Source organism: Mesocricetus auratus, unplaced genomic scaffold, assembly GCF_017639785.1.
Source record: "Mesocricetus auratus isolate SY011 unplaced genomic scaffold, BCM_Maur_2.0 Super-Scaffold_6730, whole genome shotgun sequence".
Classification (NCBI taxonomy): domain Eukaryota; kingdom Metazoa; phylum Chordata; class Mammalia; order Rodentia; family Cricetidae; genus Mesocricetus; species Mesocricetus auratus.
The window spans coordinates 3,077,389-3,087,460 of record NW_024429184.1 but is presented as its reverse complement, the minus strand read 5'-3'; the positions used below and the strand labels follow the sequence as shown (position 1 = coordinate 3,087,460).

General features: G+C 48.6%; 1 long non-coding RNA gene across 1 annotated transcript; it reads left to right on the top strand.

The window, feature by feature from the left end:
* Window positions 1–5,288: 5,288 nt before the first annotated feature.
* LOC121138920 lies at window positions 5,289–6,755 on the top strand. The gene is made up of 2 exons (XR_005875777.1): window positions 5,289–5,526; window positions 6,182–6,755. It is a non-coding gene; the product is annotated as an uncharacterized LOC121138920 (long non-coding RNA).
* The last annotated feature ends 3,317 nt before the right edge of the window (window positions 6,756–10,072 follow it).

The window sequence follows — 10,072 nt, the reverse complement described above, 5'->3', positions numbered from 1 at the left end:
CACAGCAAATTGTGATTCACCTTTGGGGACCCAGGGAAAGCCCTCTCTGGGTCAGAATGTGGTATTGTGAGCACCATGCACTCAGGCATCCCCTCTGTGTGTACAGTAGGTTGCCATTTGGGGCTAAGTGTTCAGCAGTCACAGAGGACAAGTCTCGAACTACTACTGCAGAGAAGGAAGGAGGAGTACGCACACACACACACACACACACGCTCACACACACACACGCTCACACATGCTCACACGCCCCACGTGTCGATGGACGGGCTTCAAGGGGCCAGGGAGGCAGGTGTAAGGTGGCTCCTTACTCTCTTCCTCAGTAGCTGCCTACACTGTTCCCACTCAGATCAAGGGGACTTTAGTAATTAGTTTTTGTTTTTGCTTCATTTTTTTCAACATGACACAAGCTGGGGTCCTCTGGAAAGAGGGATCCTCAACTGCATTGGACCGTCCAGTACGCAAGTCTATGGCCATTTTCTTGATTGATGATTGATGTGGGGAGACCCAAACTATTTTGGGTGGTCTCACTCCTGAGCAGGTGGTCCTGTATAAGAAAACAAGCCAATACTGGTCTTGGTGGTGCACACCTTTGATTCCCAACACTCTGGAGGCAGAGGCAGGTGGATCTCTATGAGTTCCAGGCTAGCCTGGTCTACTGATGGATTTCCAGGACAGTCAGGACTCTGTGGAAAGACCCTGTCTCAGAAAAGCAAAAACAAAAAAAAGAGAGGAAGAAAGAAGGAAGAAGATAGAAAGAAAGAAAGAGAGAAAGAAAGAAAGAAAGAAAGAAAGAAAGAAAGAAAGAAAGAAAGAGAGCCATGGAGAGCAAGCCAGTAAACAACATTCCTCCTTGGCATCTGCTTTCGTTCCTGCCTCCAGATTCCTGCCTTGACTTCCTGCCCTGACTTTACTTCATGATGACCTGTAAGACATAAGAGAAAATAAACCTTTTTCTCTCCAAGTTGCTTTTGGTCATGGTGTTTAACTCCCTCCCCAATAGAAAGCCATTTAGAACTAGGTCTTTGAAGGGGAAGCAAGCTCCTCTTATTTCTGTCTTTATGCCCTGCTGTATACAGGCCTGGTGGAGGGAATTCCTTCAGAACAGGCAGGCTTGAACCTGCCAGGAAGGCAGTATCAGTGAGTCTAGCCAGGAGGGGCAGAGAATCAAGCCAAGCCTGTGAGTGGTGGGGTGCTGTGTTCCAGAAATTTCAGTCGTTGGCTGCCTAAGTCTGTCTACTCCCTAGCCTTCCATGCCCCCCTCTAGAGACCATCAATGTTAAGAGGGACTAGAAAATCTAAGCACTTACGTCTGGTAGAGCTCTCTCCCAAGTCCATTTTACACACACACACACACACACACACACACACACACACACGTGTTTCTCAAAGACAGCTGTGTCCAAAGTCAGGCAGTGAGGGTAGGCTTCAGAGTCTAGGCCAGATGCATTTGTGGCAGGCAACATATGAATCCTGACTGTGGCACTGGCTGGCTGACTGTTTGACCTTGGGCACAGAATGTGAGCCCTTGCAGCTTAGTTTCTCATCTGCTACGGGAATATGATAATAATATTGACCTCGCAGGCCTGCTGTGGGCAGCTAACCATGCGAAGCATGTAAGCTATGTTTGGTAAGTACCCAATAAACGGCAATTGTTATTGTTAGCGTTACTGGTTGTGTCATTATCGATAATTTTATACCCATTAAAAACGTAGGAACCTTCTGGTTGGAACTTGACTGGCCTGGCAGGGGGCCCAAGGGAGGAAAGGCCCTACGTGGGCAGGATTGCACCCAGGTCAGCCGCTCAGGACCTGGGGACTGGGGCGGTTAGAATCAGCTACACCGGGGCCGAGAGAAAAGAATCGAGAAAGGGAAGACGTGAGAGAGAAGCAGAAAGAAGGAGAAAGAAGGGGGTGGTGTTGGCTGTAGGCTGTGGCTAACTGAGCCAGCTCCAAACCAGTCTGGGCAGTCCCAGGCCAGGCTGTTCGGGCTGGCATCCAGAGGGAGCAGCCTGGCCCAGCACAGAGCCCTTGGGCGCTGCCCAAGGCCTCTTCTACCTGGGAGGTGCTGTCAGGGGTCCTGCCCCACCCTCCTGGCTCTGGGAAGGAGACAATGAATGCTTCAGAGAAAGCTGAGGTCCACACTCTTCTGTAGAGAGTTACTTTCTCACCTAAAGTCCCTCAGGGCCACGGCGGGGGCCTTTCACCAACAAGGGTGCCAGGATCCCTCAACGTGAAAGGGACAGTGTCATCAGGAAACTGTGTGGCGAACGCTGTCACAGCCTCACCTAACTACCATAGGCAAGAGCTGACTCTAAGCCCCGACAGGTGGCTCTAAGAGAGTCAGTGGTCTGCATGTAAACACTAGGAGGAAAATCTATCAGGGGAGGAAGATGTTCTTAACACCAGGTTTGGCGGTGGTTTCCTTGGATATGGCACTGTAAGCACATGTGAGAAAAGTAGCCACAAGAACAGGAGGAAAAAGAGAGTAACCACATGAAGATGATAAACGTTTGTGCTCCAAGTGAAACTCTCAAGCAAGCGAAAAGACGAGAAATTATTTGCCAACGCATGCTTCACAAGAAATCAACAACTAGAGCACGTATGTGTACAGGGAGACTGTATGCAGAGGTCAGAGAAACGGCTCAGCAGTAAGAACACTGGGCTGCTTTACAGAGGACCAGAGTTCGATTCCCAGCACCCACGCAGCAGCTCAGAACTGTCTACGACGCTGCAATAGGGGAGCCGATGCCCTCTTCTGGCCCCAGGGAGGTGTTTGCAAGCGGTACATACACATGTAGGCAAACCACCCATCTATGCTAAGGGAAAAAATACATATAAAGAACACCTGAAATTCAAAACAGTATAACTCACACACCCTCCCCTACAGTCATCCCCAGAGTGTACATAGTACCTAGTAAAATGCAGGTACCAGGTAAATAGTTATTATACTGAATCGTCTAGCGAATATGACAAAACAAAAAAGCCTGTCTACACACTTTAAGTAAAACACAAGCTTTGTTTTTTTGTTTGTTTGTTTGTTTTGGTTTGGTTTGGTTTTTTGAGACAGGGTTTCTCTGTGGCTTTTGAGGCTGTCCTGGAACTAGTTCTTGTAGACCAGGCTGGTCTCGAACTCACAGAGATCCGTCTGCCTCTGCCCCCCCTCGCCCCCCCCCAGTGCTGGGATTAAAGGTGTGCGCCCCAATGCCCAGTTAAGTTTTGTGTTTTTTTGTTCCTAAAAATAAAAAACAGCTTTTGGGGAAACTGAGGTGGAGCCCAGGGCTTTGTACTAAGCATACAATCTGCCACTGGAGTTGCACTCTTTCTGAATTCTTTGTTCTAGACCAGCTAAATCTTCGGATATGAAACCTGTGGCTATGTAGGCCAGCTATAACTCTTTTCAACTATTTCATTTATAAATAGTTTTTAAAAATAGGGCTGGAGAGACGGCTTAGCAGTTAAGAGCACTGACTGAAGTCACAGAGATCCACCTGCCTCTGCCTCCCGAGGGCTGGGATTAAGGGTGTGCGTGACTGGCTTCTGTGAACATTTTAAGCACACATCTGAAAATCTAATAAGAGAACCTAACAGTGCAGACCGAAGGTAGTCTGTAATATACACACATCTGGCCGGGCGGTGGTGGTGCACGTCTTTAATCCCAGCACTTGGGAGGCAGAGGCAAGCAGATCTCTGTGAGTTCGAGGCCGGGCTGGACTGACAGCCTCAAAAACAATACAGAGAAACCCTGTCTCGTAAAAACCAATATATATACAGATATCTCTAGCTTATAAAAAGATTGGAGGGTAGTCTGTAAAATATACACATCTCTAGCTTATAAATAGCTTTGTTGTTTTACATTTATATAGGCGTTTTGACTGAATGCCTATCTGTGTACTGAGTGGAACAGCGCCCTCAGAAGCCAGAGGAGGCCTTGGAAATGGCGTTACAGACGGTTGTGAGCTGCCATGTGGGTGCTGGGAATCAAACCCAGGTCCTCTGGAAGAGTAGCCAGTGCTCTTAACCAAGGAACCGTCTCACCAGTCCGAATTCTACAACTTTAAGTGACTGAAGAATGGCCTGGGGGGCTGGAGAGATGGCTCAGAGGTTAAGAACACTGACTGTTTTTCCAGAGTTCCTTAGTTCAATTCCTGGCAACCACATGGCGGCTCACAACCATCTGTAATGAGATCTGGTGCCCTCCGCTGGCATGTAGGCAGAAGATTGTATACACAGTAAATAAATAAAATATTAAAAAAAATAATGGCCTGTGTGGACTGACATTCCTGCCCTTAGACATTGTATTCTGTTGGTAGTGGGGGGGGTTAAAAATAAATAAATTTTAAAAAATGATGTGTTTGTGTTTTCTTTCTTTCTTTCTTTCTTTAACTAAATACAAATGAGGTTGTTTCTGACATGCCCTACCATAGCTTTGCTTATTTTCTTCAGTATTAGAGACTAAACCCAGGGTCTTGGACGTGCTGGGCAAGGCCCACCGTTAAGCTATATCCCAGATTTCTTTTAGCTTTTTGTTTTCAGTCAAAGGCTCACTAAGCTGACTAAGCTGGCCTTGAACTTGGTTACTCCCATTTCTGGAATAGCTGACATGGCAGGCTTGCACCAGGCCTGGCGTTTTGTCTTGTTTTGTTTTGTTTTGTTTTGTTTTGTTATTGAGACAGGGTGCTGGCCTTGAACTCATGATCCTGCCTCTGCCTCCAGAATGCTAGTATTCCGCATATAATATGCCACGTGCTCTGCCACCAAGCCTGACTCCTTTCTCTTTCTTCTTTTTAAACCAGTATTGGGGATCAAACCCACGTCTTCACGTATTCCGGGCAAAGACTTTTCCACCAAGCTGTCTCCACAGCCCCCAAATGGTATTCCCAGCGCTGATAATGCTGGGGTGAAGCTGACATGCCCAGTTAATCAATGACACCAGGATTACACGAACCAATAGAAGGTAACACGCAGTAATAATCAGAAAGGTAATCACCTCTTTGGTTTGGTAATCCCCGTGATAGCAATCTACCTAGGAAGATATTGAACAGGCAGCTGGTTCTGAAGTAGCAAGTCCACCCAGCACAGGCTGTGTCGGGGGATGAAGCCTCGAGGGGAGGCAGGAGGGGAGGGGGAGGCAGGAGGGGAGGTAGAAGCACCCTGTCCAAAGTGATCACATACGTATTAAATTAAATTGGGTGGGTAGTCATATGTTTGAATTACTTGAGGCATCCAAAGAGTACAAAGTCTCCAATTTATATAACAATCAGTCTCTGGCCTTGTCTTAGTTACGGTTTCTAGTGCTGCAATGAAACACCGTCACCATAAACAGCTTGAAGAGGAAAGGGTTCATTTCAGGTTAAGACTCTCATGGCCACACTCCGTCACCCAGAGAAGTCGGGGCAGGAATTCAAATCAAGAACCGTGGAGGCAGGACCTTTGGAAGAATGCTGCTCACTGCTTGCTCTCCGGGCCTGCTCAGTCACCTGCCTGGGACGGTGTCAATCAAAGAACTGCTCTACAGAGTTGCTTACAGGTCAGTCCTAAGGAAGCACTTTCCCCATGAAGATTCGTTCCTCCCAGATGACATAACAACCAGCCAGCACAGCCCCAGAGCTCCCTAAATGGTTTCATTTGGCTTCCCCCCTTTTTATCCCCAACTGTTACCTCACGTCAGGTTCTTCCTGCGCCTAGCTTAAGGTCTAGAGAGGATGACTGTGAAAGAAGTGTGAGACATTCCTTTGTGCCTTGCCACGGGTCACTGGTCAGCTGATGAACCTGGCTGATCTCGGGTCAACGCTTAGCCCTAATCTCTCCAGCTGTAGGTGGCTGGGCCCTAGTCCAGAATACAGTCCCCATTACTTCCCTGCCTCCCTTCTCCGTTGGGCCTTTGTTGCAAAGAAAAGACAGCCCGGGTTGCAAAGGGTCTAATCATGAAAAATCTCCTATGAATCCTTGGGGGTGGGGACAGACTATGATCCCCAGATTTCTAACTGATAGGAAACCAAACCCAGAGTTTAGCTTGAGTGATGGTAGAAAACTCTCTGCGAATAAGGCTGGCTTCTCTGGGCCAAGAGAGAAATAAATATTCCGTGGCCGGCGGCCACTGAGGCAATTAGCAAACATGACCTCCAGGGGCCTGGACTTTGGTCTCCCACAGATCTCAGACACTCTGCCTCCTCTTCCCGCAGGTTTTTAAGCAGCACTTTCCCAAATTATTTTAGCAAATTAGCAGTTTGGAGTCTCACGCTCCGCCTCGGCGATCCATGCCAACCTCACCCAGCTCAGAGGCTGTCTTTTGGCTGCAGACAGTGCAGTGTGTCTTCCTGCTGACGTCTGGCCAAAGGAGTCTGGTTAACTGAGGAGCTGCCCGGGCACCGAGGAGGAGGAGCTGGAATGACCACGATGCAAGAATAAGGAGCAGCTAAGAAGGACCCAGGACGCTGTGGCGCCCTTCTGAAGGGTGGCAAAACAAGCAGACTTCCTGCAGCGTGAGGGTGACGTTCACTCGCCATCTATGACCCTCAGTGCATGAAGGAAGGGCCTGTTTTTTGTTTGTTTGTTTGTTTGTTTTTGAGACAAGGTGTCGCTACTCCTGGCTGGCCTGGAACTCACAGAACTGGCCTCCTCTTGCAGCTACCCTCTGCCTCCTGAGTGAAGGAATTACAACTACCTGCCACCTCCACAACTGGCTATGTACATAATTGAGATAAAGCATTTTTTTTTTTTTGTTTTTTGAAACAGAAGCCATGCCGTTGTAACTAACTTATTTTTACTATTTATTTATTCGTGTCTTTTGTGCATTGGTGTTTTGCCTGTATGTGTGCCTGTGTGATGCTTACATGCCTGGCACCCTTAGATGACAGGAGGGTATATCAGACTCCCTGGAACTGGGGTTATGGAGTCACAGACAGCTATGAGTCACCATGTGTGTGTCGGTGATCAAACCCGAGGCCTCTAGACGTACTCTTAACCACCAAGCCACCTCTGCAGACTCATCACTTTCTCTTAAATTGAACAACACACACACACACACACACACACACACAAATGTAAACTTCCATTCCTCTGGCCCCGAGACAGCATCCTGGTGTGCAGTAGCCACTCACGTCTGGGGATACTGTGTAAGGCAACCACAGGTTCGGAGAAGTAGGTTCATTGCTGCAGAAAGGCCCTCCGGGCAGAGCCTATGAGCAGGTGTCTCCCTGACATGAGTTATGCTGTGCCCATCTTACAGACAAAAAAACAAAAACAAACAAACAAACAAACAAACAAAAACCCACCTAGAGATCAACGGGGAGACTTAGACCTGAACTTGGGTGCCCCGTGCTGTGGAATACTGCTTGGAAGATGTGTTACGTGTGTTTATGCCATGGAACGCTTGTTTAGTGATGCAAAGATGCGTTGCACTCTCTGGCGTTGCTTTTGTTTGACTCTGCGAAGCTGTGTTATTGGGCCTGTCTAAAACATCTGATTGGTCCAGTACAGAGTTGAACATGCGAGAGCTAGGCGTCAGAAGGGATAGGCGGGGCTTCCGGGCAGAGGGGGAAAAAGAGAAGAGAGATGATGATGGAGAAGAGCAATAAAGGAGGAGAGGGAGGTGGGGGGTGGGGCTAGCCACACAGCCAGACGCAGAGTAAGAGGGAAAGATAAGATGTACAGAAATAGAGAAAGGTAAAGGCCCAGAAACAAAAGATAGATGGGATAACTTAAGAAAAGCTGGCTAGAAATAAGCCAAGCTAAGGCATTCATAAGAAAGCATGTCTTTGTGTGATTATTTGGCAGCTGGTTGGCAGCCCCCCCCAAAGAGTCAAAAGAGAAAACAAGCCAGGAGTTGGTGGCACACGCCTTTAATCCCAGCACTCGGGAGGCAGAGGCAGGTAGATCTCTGTGAGTTCGAGGCCAGCCTGGTCTACAGAGTGAGTTCCTGGACAGCCTCCAAAACAATACAGAGAAACCCTGTCTCGGAAAAGAGAGAGAGAGAGAGAGAGAGAGAGAGAGAGAGAGAGAGAGAGAGAGAGAGAGAGAGAGAGAGAGAGAGAGAGAGAGAGAGAGAGAGAAAGCAAAAACCCAGCTCCATCCATAAGAGACCCCAACCACATAATCTAGTCCTCTGAAGAGCACTGTGCCTTCCCATGAAGCTGTCACTGGGAGGTTCCCTGGAGGGCAATTCTCATGATGCTGGCTTCCTCGGTGGAGACAAGGAGGCAGAGTGGGTTCCCTCTATGTCTTTTCCAGCATCATTCCAACTGAACTGGCTGAGCTATCTGTTTCTTCGCCCCGTTAAGCCTTGGAGGGGAGAGACCTTCCGGGATTCTCCCGCCCTTAAGGTCTGGGGAAGACGATAGCCTTAAGATAGCCTGGTAGAATGCTTGGCTAGCATGTAGGGGCGTGGATTTGTTCCTCAGGACTACACAAACCTGGTGTGTCGATGCTGAGCTCTACCCAGCTCAGGAGGTAGAGGTGGAAGGGTCAGAAGTTGAAGGTCATTCTTGGCTGCATAGCAAGTTCAAGCCAGCCTGGGCTGGAAACCTTGTCTCAAAAACAATAAGCCAGGTACGGCTGGCATACATGCCTTTAACGTCAACATTTGGCCCCGGAGATCTCTGTGAGTTTCAGCCCAGCCTGGCCTATAAAACAAGTACCAGGTCAGCCAGGGCTATATAGTGAGACTCTTGCCTCAAAACAAATGAAAACAAAACCCCCGGGGAAAAAATAATAAACAAATAAGCAAAAGCGAGCCTTCCCCACCAAGCCAACCTTCAGTCTCTGGCAGTGGAGAGACTTTCTGTCAGGATCATGTAACCCTCCTACCAAGATCAGCAGTGGCCTCTAGCAAAAGCCACAGACAGGCTGGGGGCTTCTAGGCCCCTGAACTAAGCTCCAACCTTCAACTGTGTTGCTGAGGTTACAGGGACAGGCCCTGGGGTTCTGAGGTCCCACCTACTGCTACCCCTCCTCTATTCTAGACCTCGAGACCCGCTGTCTCCCCTGTTGTACCCTCAAGCCAGCTGCTCTCTCATTTGCCTTCCTGACCTATCCTCCCAGCCCGATGAACCTCCAGAAGCGAGGAACGGAGCCATCTGTAACGTTTGCAGCAATCTGGCCAGCCCCATTGCAAAACACCCTGATGGTACCCACCCAGGTTTCCCATCTGAAAGGTTTGATTTTTTTCCAAGAGAAGCTTTAATAGATGAATTAGTTCCTCGAGTCTCTTGGGGATTTGGCAAATAAACAATGTTGCATTTGTGTAGACCTGAAGCATAGAAGGACCAGTGTTTCTTCACTGAAATGAGCCAACGTGACATTCACAAGGAGCAAGTCAGAGTCAAAATCAAGGGTGCTGGAGTGAGGCGAGGACGGGCACGGAGGCGAATTCACTGCACGGCTAATCCTCAGGCCCTTCGGATAAAATCTGTCAGAGAACAGATGGAAACATGTTCCTGCACTGTGGGTGTGACTGATTCCCCGTCTTTAAGAAGCAATGCTACAGGACTGGGCTCGGAACTGCTGGTATCACCTTTCTGGGAATTACAGATCTCATTGGCATGCCAGTGGGGTGAAAGCGTTTGCGATCACATTGATTTATTCAGTTTCCTGAGGTTTCCGCCGCTCTTCACAGAGTGCCGATTTTTCTCAGCAAGCTCTGTTTTAGGACTAAGTGGGCTACCAAACTTCGCAAATGAATCTCTCCTTTCAAAGTGCTTGCTCAGGATTCGGAGAAGGGCTGAGGAGACGGCTCAGCGGCTGAGAGCACTTGCTGTTCTTCCAGAGGACCCGGGTTTGGTTCCCTGCACCAGTTCCGGGGGACCTGACACCCTCTTCTGATCTCTAGGGGGCAGCTGCACCCACATACACAAAACTAAAGACAAAATAAATAAATCACAAAAAATATGTTTTCTTGGGCTGGCAAGACACTCAGCGGTGCCGGGCGGTGGTGGCGCACGCCATTAATCCCAGCACTCGGGAGGCAGACACAGGCGGATCTCTGTGAGTTTGAGGCCAGGCTGGACTGACAGCCTCCAAAACAGAGAAACCCTGTCTCATAAAAACAAAAAAACAAAAAAAACCAAAAAAACAAA